The sequence below is a fragment of the Cyprinus carpio genome, chromosome A2 (assembly GCF_018340385.1).
Source record: "Cyprinus carpio isolate SPL01 chromosome A2, ASM1834038v1, whole genome shotgun sequence".
NCBI classification, from domain to species: Eukaryota; Metazoa; Chordata; class Actinopteri; order Cypriniformes; family Cyprinidae; genus Cyprinus; species Cyprinus carpio.
This window is the reverse complement of record NC_056573.1, coordinates 27,350,945-27,370,944: the sequence shown is the minus strand read 5'-3', so window position 1 is coordinate 27,370,944 and position 20,000 is coordinate 27,350,945. Positions and strand designations below refer to the sequence as shown.

General features: G+C 31.5%; 1 protein-coding gene and 1 long non-coding RNA gene across 2 annotated transcripts in view; both read left to right on the top strand.

Moving 5' to 3' along the window:
• The window catches only part of LOC109058561, a 10,384-nt gene extending 2,775 nt beyond the window's left edge, over positions 1–7,609 (top strand). The window contains exons 3-5 of the long non-coding RNA XR_006153341.1: positions 2,301–2,387; positions 6,577–6,672; positions 7,151–7,609. This is a non-coding gene — a long non-coding RNA (uncharacterized LOC109058561). The remainder of the gene's footprint in view (positions 1–2,300; positions 2,388–6,576; positions 6,673–7,150) is intronic.
• An 11,457-nt stretch (positions 7,610–19,066) lies between these two features.
• Positions 19,067–20,000, top strand: part of LOC109101107 (leucine-rich repeat and immunoglobulin-like domain-containing nogo receptor-interacting protein 3) — a 43,523-nt gene continuing 42,589 nt past the window's right edge. The window contains exon 1 of the mRNA XM_042713520.1: positions 19,067–19,611. The gene's annotated coding sequence lies outside the window, so the exon portion shown is untranslated. The remainder of the gene's footprint in view (positions 19,612–20,000) is intronic.

The following is a 20,000-nucleotide window of genomic DNA, read 5'->3' as shown; positions in this document are numbered from 1 at the left end:
ATTAATCCCTTAAAATCCCCCCCCCCCCCCCAACGCCCCAAAAGGCTACATTTTCTTTATGCACTTTTTTTTTTTTTTTTTTTTGGTCATTTTAGCATGAAATGTGACACTAAAATCATGCCAGGATTCGTGGAATTCATGCAGACAGTCACATTATTAATATTAATGTGACAGTAAATGTTCTTCTCTCGGAAATGCTCTCATCTTTAAAAGCATTGCAGGAAGAGCAATGGGAAATTTAAACATATAATTATAGCGTATTACATAATGAAGGACTCCATGGAGATTTCGTCTCGCAAGCTTATATACATAATTAATATGCATGAGATGAGCGATGAGAATAATCTGCTCGCATAATGTAAGAATTTCACACCTGCCTGCTGTGAATCTGTTTTGGGCTTCAGCCAATCAAATAAATAATAAGACGGCGTAAACAATGCAGGATTTCTCTTTGTCTGGTGGTTTAGATGGAGAATAGATTAGAAGAAATCACAAAAAGAAGGCCTCTGAAAGCGAACGGATAAAGAGGAGCGTGTTTTTTGGGGCGGGATGTTTGAGCAGATGTTGTGTTACTGAGCATATAATGTGCTGCATGAAATCAGCAGGAACACTGACTCTCTTTACCGTCTTGATTCATGTTTCTGAATTATTTATCAATGCATATTATTCTAAAAAAAAAAAAAAAAAAAATCAAATGTTTGTCTTTGGAATGTAATAATTTGCTTGGTTAATGTCACTTCGAATATCAATGCAGCATTTCTAAAATCTTGCCATTAATAAACAAAGTCATTTAAAGCTGGCTGACATTAACACAATAAAGGTTACGGCAATAATGGCTTGAAAAAATTCAATATGAAATAATCAAGTCACATTTATTTACAGTATATAATGCGTTATGCCGTAAAGATGGTTTCAAAGCAGCTTCACATTAATAAACAGGAAAATAAGGGCATTTATTTAGCAAAATTCATCAGTTATTAAACAAATTCAAGTGTCATTATTCAGATCAATTCAGTTCAATGTTAATTTAATATTATTGAGATACTGTGAATTTTTGAATTAGTTTATTTTTATATTTTCTGCTTTCATATAATTTTTTTTCTTTATATTTTTAGTAATTTTGTTGTGTGTTTTTTATTGTCATTTTTATTCTTTTTTTTAAATATGCCTATATTGTTTTCATTAATTTAATAATTTTAGATAAACTAAATGAATATGAGTAATATCCGAAATCATTTGTTTTATGGTTTTAGTTTTAGTTAGGTTCACATTAATAAACAGAAAAATAATCATCAATTATGAAACTAGTTTAATTTCAGCTGTAAAGCGGCTCTAAAATGACAATAGTATCGTTATTCAGCTCAATTCAATGTTGTTTTATATCACTGAGATGCTATAAGTTTTATTAAAATTATTAGATTTTATTTTTATATTTTCTTTCATGTTAATTTTAATTAAATTTTTACTCATTTTGTTGTGTTTTTTGTTGTGTTTTTTATTCTTTTTTTTTTTTTAAATATGTCTACATTGTATTCATTAATTCAATAATTTTAGATAAACTAAATAATAAAATAAGAAATATCTGAAATCAATTATTTTATGGTTTTAGTTACGCTCACATGAATAAACAGAAAAATAATCATCAATTATGAAACTAATTTAATTTCAGCTGTAAAGCGGCTCTAAAAGGACAATAATTCAATTTAATGTTGTTTTAGTATCACTGAGATGCTATAAATTTTATTAATATTAGATTTTCTGCTTTCATATTAATTTTAGTCACATTTTTAGTCATTTTATTGTCATTTTTATTATTAATTTATTTTTCTAAATATGTCTACATACAGTTTTATTTCAATTTCAGTTTTAGTTATTTTAAATTAAATGAATATGATAATTAAATAATTAATAATTTTATTTTCCAATTTTGTTTCAGATAGTTTATTTGATTTAGAGTTATTATTAAACAAACATTTATCTAAAAAAAACAAACACCTTCCATTCATTCATTGTTTTTTCACTGAACTTTGTGTTTTACTCTGAAATGCTTCACATTAATAGAGTGAAATGTTTTTCTGTGCACTGACCTCTGTTTTAATGGTATATTTGTTCAGCACTTTGATTTGAGGAATAAATCAAGGTTATTCAGCTCTATATTCAGGTTTGCGTGACTCTTATCTGTACAAACCTCTGTGACCTTCAGAAAGACCCGAAGCAAGGAACCCTTAGAGATGCTAAAGACGACAATATGTGTTATTGTGTATTATAGTGGATTTATATTATACTGTTTACTTTTACAGCATCCACTTGCATTGTGTGGAAATGAGCGGCTCAGGAGGACAAAAACTCATTTTATACTCAACAGAAGACTCAGAAGAAACTCAAGGGTAAGTATTCAGCGTCATCAGTTTAGCCTTGGGTAAGTTTATGAATCATCTTGACTGTAAAAAGTCAATTTCATCCTCAAATATCTGCCATCTCGTGTTTTCGTTGAATTATGTTTATTTTTCTTATTCCACTGGCAGTTAGTTTTTCCTCATTTTTAAGTATAAACTCAGTTTCTGAGAAACGTAATATCTCAGGTCATCTTGATTTAAGAAGGTTTAGCTGTTCGTGTTTGAAAACGAATCTGTGAGTCATGTTTTTGTTTTGGTGGAGGAGGATAAAACTGAACGACTCTGATACAAACACATTATCTGAGAGATCAGGTTGTAAATCAATTTCATCATTTGGCTCTTAACTCACAGTAGCTGAAATATTCAGTAAATTCAGTCTGAAATGTCAGCACAGACTCTCGGAGGAACCGATCTGAATCTTAATCTTGTGTGTTTTTGAACATAATGAAAAATACTTCAGCTGCAAAGCAAATCAATCAGTGTTTGCAGCGCAGCAGTAAGTTAATATAAAAACAGTCCTTGTGGCTGAGAATGAATCATGTGAGCTGTTCTTTTACTTCCTTCTATTTCCATTTCATATAATCTGATATTTAAACTCGACATAGAGACTCTTAAGATGGGATATAAATATTTAAGGTGTTGTTCTTATTTAGGATTGTAGCAATGCAGTGTTGTTATTGTTCACTAAAACTACAGCTGAAACGACCAAAAATCGTTTGCATTAATTGAAATAAAGAAAAACTGAAAAAAAAAAAAAAACCTTCAATTAAAAAAACTTTAATGTAAATTAACTAATTAAACTAAAAAAAAAAATGTTTTTGACACTTTTAATTTGACACAAAAATTACTAACAAAAATGACAATTATTAATAAAAATGGCAATAAAAGCTATTTCTAAATATTAATAAATACTATAATAGTTTATAAATAATACTTAAATAACACATATATTCATGCGATTTGAAAATTCCTGAAATAAAGCTGGAATAAAACACAAATATTGGTTATAAAATCTCAGCTTAAAAAACTTAAATGTAAATTAGAAATATTTCCTTGGCAACTAACTGAAATTAAATGTAAAAAAAAGAAAGAAAAAAAAAGAAATCATGTCATGAAGTGAAACTGAAATAAATGAGTAAAAGCTAAATAGACATAATAAAAATGACAAAAAGCACACAACAAAATTACTAAAATTTAAACTAAGATTAAAATGAAAATATGAAAATAAAGGCTAATTCTAAATATTAATAAATACTAGAATAGTATATAAATTATACAAAAATAACTCTGATATTCATGCAATTTGAATAATCTTGAAATAAAGTTGAAATAAAATATTAAAATTGAACTCAGAACCTCTACTTAAAAAAACTTATATGTAAATTAGAAACATTGCCTTGGCAACTAATGAAAAATAAGTAAAAAAAAATATAATTAATAATTAAACCTGAAAGAAATATAAATAGAAATAAAAATATAAAAAAACTAATAAAAATGACACATAACAAAATTACTTATTACAATTAAAACTAAAATATAAAAATAAAATCTAATCCTAAATATGAATAAATAGTATAGTAGTATATAAATAATACTAAACACTGATATTCACGCAAAGTGAATAATCTTGAAATAAAGATTATTTTCCTGTTTATCACTGTAAAGCTGTATTGAAACGATCTGTATTGTATAAAGTGCTATAGAAATAAAAAGCTGAAATAAAATAAGTATAAATATCGGATAAAAAGCTCAACTTAAACTTAAATGTAAATTAGAAATGTCCTTTTGGCAGCTAACTGAAATTAAATTTTACTAAAATTGCTGAAACTGAAATGAAAAGCTAAATAGAAATATATTTTTTAAAATCCAATAAAAATGACAACGCACACAACTTAAACTAAAATTAAACTAAAAATATAAAAATAAATACTAATTCTGATTTTTTTTTTTTTTTTATAATTGCTCAGAAACATTTCTGAATAAAGTCACTTTTTCAAAACTCTTCGCACACCACCAACCATCCTAAAACAAAAAACAACATCACATCCAAAAATCCAAAAAAAACTAAAACTTCCAAAACACATTAATTTCTCAAATTAAGTAATTCTTAACACTAGCAAAGGTTTTCACCAAACATTCACACTATCAATCATAACACAACATCCTATAAAACACTAAGAGGGAGCATTATGCAATGTTTTCTTATAATTTCTTTACAAAATACTCTCTACTCTTTATAATTCACTGCAGTATATCTTACATGCTCCATGTTTACATTACAGTACAAAATTATTCCTAAGTTTTCCCTTTTTGTACAGATGGTAATGAAAGTGAAAGACAAACACTTGTGAAGATATTCAGCTACATGCAACTGCTGTAATAGTATTTGATTTTTTTTACATTCAGAGTATTTTTATAATGTTATATATTTCTATATATCACTGTAGAAATATTGCAAATTTCTGTCTGATTGAAAATGTGACCTGAGTATTGAGAAATGTATCCTAGCGATTGAAAAAAAAAAAAAAAAAAAAAAAAAAAAAACCCTTCACTGTATAATAGTATTTAAATAATACTAAAATAATGAATGTAATTTGAATAATTTTTGCATGTTGCATGTGGGCTGGTGTGAAGACGTCTTTACATACATGACTAATGTGAAGTGCAGACACTTTGGCTCTGCGTTATGAGGCTTGAAATGAGCGTGCAAGACATTTGTGCTCATCGTGTAATTAAAGTCACAGGCTTTCAGTAATGAGTTTATGGTCTCGTTGCAGCATCAGGCTAATTATAAAATCGCAAAAATTAGGATGCGACGAATGTCGGCGAGTGACTAAACATCACTTTGCATGTTATAATCCACCCAAAAACCCCTCAGTCCTGTGGATGAATGCCGTTATTTGAACGGCCAGCCGTGACACGTCAAATAATTACTTACTGCTTTTATTCTGAAGCCTAAACAAATCCCTTCTCTTCTGTTAATCTTTAGCACACGAGCGCTAATGCATCAGCGCTGACAGCTTCATTAGGCTGAACATAGACCAGCGACTCCATCAGCCCGACACAATGAATGTGCATTATTATAAAACACACATTATTGAAAATAAGACCGATTCGCTTTGTTTTGACTACGGTAACGAGGAGCAAAAGGCTGCGTACTGCTTTAGAGTCAGAGCAGGCTTACAGTGTTGATCATTTAGTTTCCAGAGCTGTTTTTGCACCTGTAAATAATGCTTCTATATGTAAATGAGCTGCGTTTTGATTGGCTGATCTCTGAATACCATCATTCAGGGTGGAACAAGGTGTTTAGTTTCAGTTTGTGTATCATGTGTGCATTTTGTGGCCTAATCTAAGAGTTTTTCAATCTTTTTTTGAGCCACGGACCCCCAAATATGATGCTTTCTTGCTGTCAGTAAAAGCAGCTTAGATACCTTAAGTATATAATACACATTTATACAGTGAAAAAAATATTAAAATATATGCAAACCGTTATCTAGAAAATATGTACTTTGCATTATGTCGGCACTTTCTGCTTTGGTTCTGTCTCTAAAGCAGCATAATTTTCGATTAATCTCATGATTTCCAACCAATAAAGCGAATGAAATGCTATTAATGTAAATTTTAGTTAATCTGAAATAAATTATAAATTATTTACATATTATTAATTATAAAATATGAAATGCACTTGTTTTATTATGTTTATTAATATTATTGTGTGTGTGTGTGTGTGTGTGTGTGTGTGTGTGTGTGTGTGTGTGTGTGTGTGTGGTTTTACTGTTTTTTTTTTAAATGTATGAACTTTTTTCATGGACATCCTAGTACCATTACTGATCTGTCAAAATTTTTATTTTAATATTATTAAAATTTTTCACATATTCATAGTTCCAATATTTTTTAACTTACTTATGGGATAAGGAGCTATTTGATAGTTCTTATATTATTTATTAAACATATTTTAGTAGTTTGTTTTTGTTTTAATAGTGTGTGTGTGTGTGAGAGAGAGAGAATGTGTGTGTGTGTGTGTGTGTGTGTGTGTGTGTGTGTGTGTGTGTGTGTGTGTGTGTGTGTGAAAACGATAGAAAACACAGTTTGTACAGTATAAAAACCATTACGCCTATGGAGAGGTAAACCACAAATGCAAGTATGTGTGTGTGTGTGTGTGTGTTTGTGTGTGTTTCAGGCCCCAGGCAGATCACCCACAGAATAAGAAACACTGCTATCAGAGCACAGGAACATTCATAACACTGGATGATGCATTTCCACTGTGAGGTCAAAGGTCACTGAACAGTTAAAAGACACCACACAAAAATAGAAAATGATTTGTTCCTTGTGTTCAGTTGAGTTTCAAAAAGCTGTCACTGGGGTGGTAGTACCTTTAGGTACAAACATTTACACCCAATATATAAAAATATACACCTTTATGTAAAAAATATGGACTCTCTAGGTACAAAAGTGTGCCTTTTGAAAAAGTACCGCCCCAGTGACAGCTTTTGTACCTTTTTTTCTTAGAGTGTATACACACACACACACACACACACACACACAGAAATATGATTACATTTTCACTCAGAAATGCTTGTAAATTTCACAAATAATTACAAATAAGTGGCAAGTAATACAAAACTGAAATCATATTTTCTTGTAAATCGTCCTTCAATAATCTTAAAAATAAATATATATATATATATATATATATATATATATATATATAAATATATATATTTTATTTTTATTATTATTATTTTTTTTTACAGTGTGTCTTTGACCTGCGATCAGCACATTTTGACTAAGCTGATGGGTGTCATCCTGAACCGCGGCTGTTAGCTTCCCCTGCGGCAGCGCTGTGAATCAATAAACCCTCTGACCCCGGAGCCCAAGGAATCATCCATCTGACCCTGTTAAAATCTACTGGACAGAGAGAAAGAACCAGACTGAAAGAGAAATGTCAAGCAGCAGCAGCAGCATCCTCGGGCTCTTCAGCGCTGCTAAAGACAGAGAAACACTGCGTGGGAGGAAAAACACTGACCTACATCAATATCTGCACTGATCAACTGCAGGAAATCTAATAGATCAATACTACACAGTCGGTCTAGATTAGATTATATACTACTTTATTTAAATAAATTTATACTTTTATTCATCAAGGACACATTAAATTAATCAAAAGTGCCAGTTAAGACATTTATAAAGTTTCAAAAGATTTCTATTTCAAACAAATGCTGTTCTTTTGAACTTTCTATTCATCTGTGAATCATGAAAAATAAAATGCATCACAGTTTCCACAAAAATATTGGGCAGCATAACATTGATAATAATCAGAAATGTTTCTTGAGCAGCAAATCATCATATTAGAATGATTTCTGAAGATCATGTGACACTGAAGACTGGAGTAATGATGCTGAAAATACAGCTGCACATCACAGAAATAAATTAAAGTTTAACAGATGTTCACATAGAAAACAGCTAGTTTACTCCATAATAATATTTCACTATTTTTAACTGTATTTTTGATTAAATTAATGCATTTTATGCATGCTTTCAGATAATTATATTAGCCTCCACACTAATGCACAGTAGTGCTCTGTTTATGATAAGCACACTGCAGTTTTGTGGCCTGCTGCTTTAAATGGTTATTCAAGATTCTGATTGGCTGTCAATGTTAACATTCATAAGCTGGAAAAAAATCATTCTAAGAGTGATTCTAATGATTGTGTGGTTATCATTATAAGTTAGTTGTAGTGTGGTTCATCATTGTAGTTCATGTTCCTGGTGTGAACAAGCCATAAGTCTGTAGTTTAGATCATAGATTTTGAGAATGATTGAACTTTAACTTGTCCGTGTTGCTTCTGTTGAGAATTGGAGGTTGCGTGACCTTTTGACATCAACAATAAAATATATAGTGTTTTCTCCTTCCTATTTATTTTGCTGTTATGAATATAAATGTTAGACACATAAATGGTTATTTTATTTCAGTTAGTTTCACAAGTTTTGAAGTTTTTCTGTTATATTTATGTTTCATTTCAGCTTTATTTCAATTCGTAAAAATGTTTTTTTTTTTTTTTAATGATTTAGTTTTTGAATAACATTCATGCTGAATAATTTTTTATTTCTTAAATTTAGATTTTTTTTTATTTCTGACGTTGAGTTCGGCACTGAATGTGTGTCTGTGTTTGTCTCTGAGGGCCGGTGTGGAGCTCTAGATGAGCAGCAATGCTGTGAAAGTGTGCCAGAGAATCAGCCCGACATATGCAGCAGCACCTGGACACACACACACACACACACACACACACACACACACACACACACACACACACACACACACACACACACACGTAAACACTCACACACAAACACACACACACACACAGGATTCATGAGCTGAATGCTGAACACACAAGCAGCGCAGGGTAAAACCTTACCTTTACTTTCTGAAAGTAACAAGTGATGTTATTCAGAGGCCAGAAACTTAACACTTAAAGTAACACTTAAAGTAAAGTAATTTACTTTACTTTAGTAAATAAATATTGTGTGAGACTGGCAGATTTATTGTCTTTGCAATGACTGTATAATGAACAAATGGGAGCAAAGCTGTGTGTGTGTGTGTGTGTGTGTGTGTGTGTGTGTGTGTGTGTGTGTGTGTGTGTGTGGTGTGTGTGTGTGTGTGTGTGTGTGCGCGAGAGAGAGAGAGAGTTGTGTGTGTGTATGTGTGTGTGTGTGTGTGTGTTTGTGTGTGTGTGTGTGTGTGTGTGTGTGTGTGTGCGAGAGAGAGAGAGAGAGTGTGTGTGTGTGTGTGTGTGTTTGTGTGTGTGTGAGAGAGAGAGACAACTAGTTAATGTCAAAACTACCTACAGTATATGATATTAAACATAAATATCTAGTTATTCAAGTGCCTTTCTCTTACATTCTGATCATGCCAGTTTTGTATAATATAGTATTGAATATTTTATTGTAGTACTTTTATTTTTATTTTCAGTTTTAAGTTCAGTAATTTTATGTGCTTGGAGTGTAATTTTTATTGTATTTATTTTTATTTGTTTTATATTTGACAGTTTTTTGTATTTCTGAAATATTTCTACTTTGCTTTCATTTATTTTATTTCGGTTTTAGTTATTTTAGCACTTGAACTTGTGTTGTTTGTTGCAAATGCAACATTTTGAAAAATTTTAAATTAAAAATGTTCATCTTATATTTCTATTTAATTTATTTCAGCTTGATTTAAATTAATGATTTTTTAATAGACAAGTTTTTTTGTTTATGTTGAATTAAATAAAAAATACTTCTATTTCAATTCTTTTTTATTTCTATTTCTATTCTGTTAAATAATCTATTCTTTATTTCAGTTTTAGTCATTTTAGTAGCAAGTAATATACCCAATATACCTATTTTATTTCAGATAGTTACTAATGTAACATTTCTAATTCTAAGTTTTTCACCTATTTTATTTCAGTTTAATTTTAATCAGTGAAAATTATTTTTAATAGATTTCGTTTTTGATATTTATGTTGAATAAATATTTTTTTGACTTTCTATTTAGCTTTTTTATTTCAGTTTTAGTAATTTATGATTATAATGCTTTTGAGAAACGCAGCGCTGGAGTTTATACAGTAGACTCTATAATGAGTGATCTGCAAATTCAAGTCACTCCAAGTATTTATACTTATTATGTTTTTTTCTCCAGGACAGCCATCGGCAGCATTAACACAAGGGCTTTCTGGGATTCAGTGATCGTTTAATGTGGTGAAACATCTCATTCAGTATGATTGTAATCAAACTCACACATCTTTATCCTGAGCTAATTAGCAGAACGAAGAATTATGGAGTTTGCACCAACTCAAAACAACTCTACTAATTTAATTTTAATTTTCAAAACACTAGCTTTTCCACATTTTTACCAAAAAGTAACATCACAAAATGTAATTTGTCACATTATATTATACATGCAATCACATGACTAAGAGACCAAATTAATGACTTTTTAGGAGGTCATTCAGTTTATTTGATTGATTTGCTTGGATGCTTCATATCAAAGCATCACTTCAATAGAGTCACTATTCCCCATACAGTTCATTCATTTCATTCATTTATTTAGTCATTCATTCATTCAGTCAGTCAGTCATTTCATTCATTCAATTAGAATTTAATTCAGAATTTCAGTCATTCTTTATTCATTCATTCAGTCAGTCATTTCATTCATTCATTCAGTCAGTCAGTCATTTCATTCATTCATTCATTCATTCATTCATTAATTCATTCATTCAGTCAGTCAGTCAGTCATTTCAGTCAGTCAGTCACTTCAGTCATTTCATTCATTCAGTCAGTCAGTTATTACATTAAATTCATTCATTCATTGTCATTTCATTCATTCAGTCATTTCATTCATTGATTCAGTCAGTCAGTCAGTCAGTCAGTCATTTCATTCATTCATTCATTTATTCATTCAGTCAGTCAGTTATTCAGTCATTTCATTCAGTCAGCCAGTCATTTCATTCAGTCAGTCAGTCAGTCAGTCAGTCAGTCATTCCATTCAGTCAGTCAGTCATTTCATTCATTTAGTCAGGCATTTCATTCATTCATTCATTTATTCATTTAGTCAGTCAGTCAGTCATTTAATTCATTCATTTTGTCAGTCAGTCAGTCAGTCAGTCAGTCAGTCAGTCATTCATTCATTCATTCAATCATTCATTCATTCATTCATTCAGTCAGTCAGTCAGTCAGTCAGTCAGTCATTTCATTCATTCATTCATTCATTCATTCATTCATTCATTCAGTCAGTCAGTCATTTCATTTAATTCATTCATTCATTCATTCATTCAGTCAGTCAGTCAGTCAGTCAGTCAGTCAGTCATTTCATTCATTCATTCATTCATTCATTCATTCATTCATTCATTCATTCAGTCATTTCATTCATTCAGTCATTTCATTAATTAATTAATTAATTAATTAATTAATTAATTAATTAATTCAGTCAGTCAGTCAGGCATTTCATTCATTCATTCAGTCAGTCAGTCAGTCATTTCATTTCATTTCATTTCATTCATTCATTCATTCATTCATTCAGTCATTTAATTTCATTTCATTTAATTTCATTTCATTCAGTCATTTCATTTAATTTAATTTCATTCATTCATTCAGTCAGTCAGTCAGTCAGTCAGTCAGTCAGTCAGTCAGTCAGTCAGTCATTTCATTCATTCATTCAGTCATTTAATTCATTCAGTCATTTCATTAATTAATTCATTCATTCAGCCAGTCAGTCAGTCATTTCATTTATTCATTCAGTCAGTCAGTCAGTCAGTCATTCATTCATTCATTCAGTCAGTCAGTCAGTCAATCAGTCAGTCAGTCATTTCATTCATTCAGTCATTCAGTCATTTCATTAATTAATTAATTAATTCATTCAGTCAGTCAGTCAGTCATTTCATTTATTTGTTCATTCATTCAGTCATTTCATTCATTCAGTCAGTCAGTCAGTCAGTCAGTCAGTCAGTCAGTCAGTCAGTCAATCAGTTATTTCATTCAGTCAGTCAGTCATTTCATTAATTCAGTCAGTCATTACATTCATTCATTCATTCATTCAGTCAGTCAGTCAGTCAGTCAGTCAGTCACTTCATTTCATTTCATTTCATTCAGTTATTTCATTTTATTACATTTCATTCATTCAGTCATTTCATTAAATTAATTAATTAATTAATTCATTCATTCGTTCGTTCATTCATTCATTCATTTCTTTCATTTATTCATTCATTCATTGTCATTTCATTCATTCATTAATTTTTTTGTAGCAAATATAAATATTTTGTTAAATACTGCTGATTATTGTCAAGTTTCCCATTTCAAAAACTTCCTGTGTAAAATTTCTGGCATTAATTACATTTTCTGGCTTTGTTAAAAAGCCCCATCATGGTTTTTGTTAATATTTCACATTATATAAACATACATAATATATATACATTATGTGAAATATTAACAAAAACCATGATGGGATATATATAGTTTGTCATTTTGTTGTTTTTTTTATTTTATTTAATTTTTTAATTATGTCTATATTATTTCTATTTTTTTTTTATTTGTTAGTTGTAGTTATTAGTTTTGTTTATTAGTTTTATTTTGTATAGTTGTAGTCATTTTAGTTCTTAAACTAAATTAAAATGACAAATGTCGCTTGGCAACTAGCTGAAATAAAAGGTTTAATTTTGTATATTTTATTTTATTTCAGTTAACATTTATTTCAAGTAAACAATTATGATATTTTTATGGTTTTAGTTTTAATTTAATAAACAAAAATAAACCTGTTTGCTAGTATCTTGTGGTGTAGCTAAATAGTTCTCAATAGAATTGCTTGATCGTAGCTGTGAATTAACGCTAAATAAAAATATTTAGCATAAAAAATTAAATATAAAATAAAACTAATAAAAATTACAAAAGCACATAAAATTATTCAAATGAAAATGGCAACTAGTTAAAATAAAGTAAGGTTATTTTGTTTTTGTTTTCCTGTATTTTATTGCAATTTGTTTTAATGGTTTAGTTTCAGTAAATCCATAATCATGTTTATTAGTGCCTTAGTTTAGCTAACTACTTTTTAAAAGTATCACTTGATTTGCATCTTGACTGCTTTTGGTTATGTATAGTTTCTAGCATGACAGTAGTTTTAAGCAGCTTTTCGTACCCAATTTCAGCATCGTGTCAGACACATGTTCCTGACTTAAAGTCTGCCCCCCAAAAAAGACTACATTAATGAATCAATTAAACACTGAATCCGCGAGCAAGTGACATTTATCTCGTCCTCAGCACATTTTATAGCTCAGTACAGGAACTCAGCCAAGGATTCTGGGTAAAGAGCCGTATGCCAGGCGTAATAAAGCTATGGATGAAGGAGGAAAGAGACAGAAATTAACATTTTGCTGGATATTTACAACAGGACGTTTGTCTCGCCTGCCGTTAGGTTTTAAAATGCCGACATTTCCAGTTTGAGATGATCACTAGATTATTCTAAACACAAATGTACCATATCATCCATTTCTGTATTTTGTCTCTTAACAGCTATCTATAGCAGCAGATATTTATGATTTTTTTTTTAAATCAGGCAAATATCCATCAGCTTTCGTCCTGAAGGTCCTCTTCCATATTTTTCCTGCTGTGATTTGCTCTGCGGAGTTTTATTATTAGTTATTATTGCACATTTACATAATTGTGCCTAAATATTTTGTCACACAAATTTTAAACAAATTGTTTGGGATTTTTAGTTAAATATAAGGTTCAACTGGAGTGGCAACATCCGAAAAATAAATATAATACATATCATGTGCAAAATAGAGTTATGTGGAGACCAGAAGGTCTTGGAGAGATAAAATGGTGATGAAAGTTTGAAACCCTGTTGTCTCAAACAAAAATAAATAACCAAACAAATAAATAAAAAAAACAAAAAAAAAAAAATAAAAAATTAAAAAAAAAAATAAAAAAAAAAAAAAAAAAAAAAAAAAAAATCAACACAAAGAAATAGGAAAATAAAAGCAATCAAATTAAATTAAATTATTAATATTATCAATATTAAATATAAAAATATATACAAATTAAATATTTAAAAAATATATTTTATTTGTTTACTTGCATGTTGTGTGACCATAAATCAGATAAACCATGAGAATGTGAATGTTTATTTTTTAATAAATAAAATATAATATAATAATAATAATTAATTAAAAATTTTATTAAAAACTAAAAATCCTTAAAATTATAAATTTACATAAAATGATGTCCATCTAATGGAGCTGAAAAGCAGCTTGGATTGCATCCAAACCTCATTCATCCCAACTAATACCTTGATGCATAAACTTTTGCTTTATTTTCTTATTTCATTATTCAAGAGTCAGAAGAAAGCAAAATGCTGAAGCGCTCCCAGCATCTTCAACTTGATTTTCCCTTTCAAAAGTGTCAACAAGCTCCCAGCTGCTTCAGGAAGGGAACGTTTTACCAGCTCAGCGGATGCAGAAAATCAAGAACACTAACTGGAAATTGTCCCCGAGACGCTGGGGTTAGTGATGGTTACTGCGTGAAAAGAAACACAGCGGCCTATAAAGATGCTCACATCTGCACTCTATATTATGCTGCCGTCTAGAAAGGGTTACTTAACACTCAAAAAATATATCTATTTATTTATGCATGCCTAAATTTCAGATTTCTGTATTTGAATTGCATATAACATTTTCGTCCACTTGGATCAAACTGTTTTAACATAAACAAACCAGGGTTATTGTAGTTAATAAAAACTAAAACTAAAATTAAAACCGTAAAAAAAAAAAAAAAAAAAAAAAAAAAAACTTACTTACTTGAAATAAAATAAATGTTAACTGAAATTAAATAAAATAAAATATCAAAAAATCATTATAGCTAGTGCTAGTTTCAACATTTTAATTTAGTTAAATTTAACTAAAACTACAGCTGAAATAAACATCTATGAAACTATTTAGACATACAGTATATAAATATAAAAAACTATACTAAAGATGACAATGAAAATAAAAAATGAAAAATACAGTAACTCTAATAATATCTCAATGATACTAAAAATAACACTGAAACAAACTAATAAACTTAATGTGTATACCTTATACCTAAATAACATAAATTAAACAGGTAATACTTATATAATAGTACTAATAAAATAAATGTTTTAAATAAAAATTATCATAAAATTTTTTAATATGGCTTGTTCAGCATCTAGCGATATTTTAATTGTGTTCATACTTTTTAACTAAATAAATTAAATTGTTTTCACAGTTTATGCAGATTCTAAGCAATCTGATCAAAGCATTTTGAAAATATTCTTATTTAAATAATAAAACAGATGAAAATAGTTAAAAATAAACCATGCCATGATTTTTTTTTTTTTTTTAGTGCAGTTTCATTTATGCATGACTTATAAATATGCATCATATTAAATTTATGTTAGTTAATTATGTAAAAACTGTGTGCAGTGCAAATGCATGGGAATTTTTTATGCAATTCAACTATATAAATCAATAAAATTTAGGTCAAATATTTTTTGGGGTGTGTCTCCATATCTATGTTTCAAACCTGATTACTCTAAAGCGGGCTTGAGTTTTCCCGTGGCTGGCGGAGGCCTGAGTTTTCTATCACAGACATGTTGAAGATGTGGCAGTGCCTGAAGTCTGAGCACACGGATAAAAGCAGCGCTGGATGGAGAAGTCAATAGTGCGGCTGTTATTGTGTGTCAGCGCTGAGAGAGAAGCTTCAATGCGACCGTGACCTATATTTACTGCTCAAGTGCGTTTTGCTCTTGTTACGCTGAGAGAGATTCTGGATGGAGAGACACGGATGAGAGAAAGAGAGAGAGAGAGAGCCGTGAGCAGAGCCATCTGGCTTCACCTCAATGACACACACACGAAACGCACGTTATATCAACCTATTTAAGGCAAGACACCACAGGTGAAAAGGGTACAACATTTAAAGGAATAGCTCACCCAAAGATGAAAATTAGGTTCAAATTTACTCGAAACCACAGGCCATCCAAGATTAGGATGAGTTTGTTTCTTCGTCAGATTTGGAGAAGTGTTAATAGAACGTTTGTTTAAAGTTCTTTGGTTTTTAATAATGTTAGCACAAAAACATTCATTATCAAATATTCATTCAATTCATGGAACGTTTTTTCCTGAAACATTTTTTTAAATGTAACGACTTGTTTCAGAATGTTCAGAGAAAATTCAAATGTAACGTTTCCATAATGTTTGCAAAACGATTCAATGGAACATTCCCTTAACATCTGCCTAAACAATAAAAAATGTTTCCAAAACATTAAAAAAAACTAGAAATGTTCTTGTTTTTGTCAGCTGGTTTTTATCACTCCATAAATCACACATACTGTCAACAAACGGAAAAAAATATGATGTTTTTAGGAATAAAATGCTATAAAAATCAATATGAATGAAATATGAACAAACCCCTCTGTAAAACCCTTCCGAATATAGATGGGGGAGATTTAAAGATATGGATTGGAATTAAAATCTGCAGATGCAAATAGATAAAGTGCAATAAAATAAACACTTACATGTATATTTTAGTTGTTTTCTTTCCACTAGTTTGAAACACAACATTATAAAAAGCCCAAAATCCAAAAATTGACCAGTGCATGGAAGAAACATTGTTTTGCCTGTAATGTCTTGCCTTAAAAAATCAATCGCAAATCTAAACCCACATGCAACTATAAATTCTGGGATGAAACAAGGATGCAGAATATCTGACTAGAAAGTTGCACAGAAGATAAATGGTGTGCACAATAACGAGATCTGTAATTGGCTCATTCTTTCACTCGGTGGAACAGTTTACTCAGTTTGCACAAACCCGATTGAGTTGTTTGTCTGTTTGATGTGCGGCTTGTTTGGGGAGATTGGCTTTAATGCATTCATTAATTCACTTCATAAAGCACCCAGGAAAACAAAGATGTTTTAATAAGACACACTTGAGTTATTGAGGAACTGCAGGAGACGAGCCTCTAGAATAATTCATCCAAAACTGATCAATCTGTCATGATTTACTCACCCTCATGAAACCTGAACTTTACATTCTTCTGTTGAACACAAAATCATACAGGCTAGTGTTATTGTATTATTTTAACAGCCTGGTTACCATCTAAATTCATTCATTTGTGAGTTTGAACCCATGACATTATGTTGCAAGCACAATACTGTACCATTCATGCTGCTTTTGACTTAATTAAAGTTTGGTTAAAGTTCTGTTTAGCTCATGTACTTAAAAATATTAAATGAGGTTGTTAAATAATTGCATTCAAACAGGGTTTCTGAAGGTCTTAAAAAGTCTTAATTCCCGCTTTCACAAGGTAAGTCCTTAAAATATCTTAAATCAGAGCAGAAAGTCTTAAATTCATAAAATCGTGCCATTAAATGTTGCATGCAACATCTTCCTGTTTTTTTGTTTTGTTTGTTTTCCAATACAAATATGCAAACCTGGAGATGCAAATTGAACGAATGAAAACTTGTTTTCCATTTGAATTAAATAGATTTTTCTGAGCCTATTGGTATCTGTTCTTGTTTTAATTTCTCAGAAAACAAGACTTCTTATTAAAAAGTAAAGGAGATCTGTTCTTTAAAGCATTATTCATACAAGACATTTAAATTTCGAGATCATGATGATGTATTGTTACATTCAATTTGTTACTTCAGCTGTCTTTATTTGATCTTAAAAACCTCTTAAATTTTCTGCATTTTTAAAATATGCAGAAACCTTATGACACTAAATTATCTTTAGTAAAGCTGCTTTAGTTGAAATTGCATTTGAAACTGAAGAATTTAGCAATGCTGTATTTCTGTTTATTACTTAAAATCTGCATCAAAGCAGAATGCATGGTATAAAGCACTATATAAACAAACATTGGGTGAAATATGACTTTGAAAAAGAGCAGCTTTGACATTCCGCTAAATATCTCCTTTTGTGCTCCACAGAAGAAAGAAGGAATGGCATGAAGGTAAATATATAAAAATTTCTGCATGAACTATTCCTAGTCTGGTAAGTAAACGAAGAAGATAGAGTTAAAGCTTTTACTTCAGTTTGGTTGCCTTTTGAAATGATTTGAATAGATTTACAGAGGAGGACCGGGCCGCGCGCATACACACAGCATGCTTTTAGTGGCAGCTGAAGTGAAATCCAATTACAATGTTAACACAGCGAGACACAGAGGCAGACAGTGAAGCGGCGCTCGTCCACCTCCCTCAGAGACTCATTCTGTGCCGCCGTTACATACACAAAATCTGAGACGTGCACTCATGCACACACATTCTCCCTACAGAGCGCCACAATCCCTGACACTTTTACAGCACGTTATGACCCCCTCAAAACATGCATTTATGTGCATGCTGCTGAAAAACGTTTTAAAGTCAGCATGAAAAAATATTTTGTGTCTGTGGTGTGAAGCATTTCTGTCTGAAACAGGATAAAAATGAATGAGAGTCTGCAGTCAACTGTGACTGAAGGTCAAGCTGCCAGTTCCTTCTTTATCAAATTTTCCTTATTTTCTATTTTTCTCTATCTTTTATTTAATTAAATTGCTGTTAACTATTGGCGATACTTTAAAAAAAATCTGCATAACAGAAGCTTAAAACCATGGCTAAAAACAGTTAACATTAAAGGGATATTTCACCCAAAAATTTTAATTCTGTTATCATTTACTCACGCTTATGTCGTTCCAAACCTGTATCACTTTCTTTCTTATGTGGAACATTAAAAAAAAAAAATGATATTGAAGAATGGTTTCATTTCCCATTATCTTCCATTATATGGACAGAAATTTCAATGTACAATCATACCAGAAACATGCATAAGTAATTCCTTTGACCCTGTAATGAGCCTTTTTGACACCATATTTAATTTGACGCCAATGAAAAAATGCAAAACATTAAAAACACAGCATCAAAACTGTACTACACCAAAAAATAAAAAACATGGGTTGTGAAAATGAGGGTGACCTTGAACCCAAAACAGCAGGACACACTGAACACACTGTCTCTGTCCCTCATTTTCCAGAATATTGTAGATTATAGATTTAGGGATCGGCTCTTTTGATTGTCCTACTGTATCAAACACATTGCAACATGCTAAAAACAACCAGAATGTCATAGCAACGGCCTAGCAACACATTAAAGCTGCTTTGAAACGATATGCACCGTAAGAAGCGCCTCGCAGATCAATCTGAATCCAGTTGAATGGAATTGTCCACCATCCCTTACCCACGCTGCGTTTTTGCTCCAGTGCGGCACTTGCGCGTCGCTCCCCGCGGGGAGAGCTGAAAAACCAAACAGCAGCGTGAGCAGATAGACGGAGACAGAGACGGGGACAGCACAGAGAGACTCGAGACAGCGCCAGTGTGTGTTCTGTCTCTCTCTCTCTCTCTCACACACACACATGCACGCGAGCGAACGAGAGCGCGCGCGCCGACACTCTCTGAAAGAGCATCTCTGATCGTGCGCGCGAGGAGGAGGAAGAGGAGGAGAGTGTGTGTTGGCGTTTCTGATGCCAGAGAGGTAAACACATACAGACACACACACGCAGGCTTGAGGACGCGTATGGACGCGCTCGTGTGACTTATGGACAGACGCGAGGAGGTGACGGCGACCAGGAGACGAGGAGAGACGCGCACGCTCACGGACAGACAGATGAGGACGCATCCGTCACACTCCAGACCTGGGTGAGTGAACTTCACACACACACACACACACACACACACACACACACACACACACACACACACACACACACGGGAACAGGTCAACCCTGGAGCCGCGCGCAACCTGTGGAGCGCGTGGGTTGCAAACACTGCGCTTATGCAACGTTAGTTTTGCGGGAGCGCGTCGCTTTCACCCTGGAAGCATTGAAAGTTTAGTTTGGATGAAGTGAGACACTGTATCTGCGAGGCATTTTGAAGGGTTGAGCTCCAGGGACTCGTGTTCCTGTATTTATAGTCTTTCTGTATCAATATCTGTCTCTCTTTTAGTTCTGTCTGCAGTTCCACCATCATCATTGTACTTTTGGATAGAATTGCAGTCTTGTTAAAAAAGAGTGTGCTAGTAAATGAAA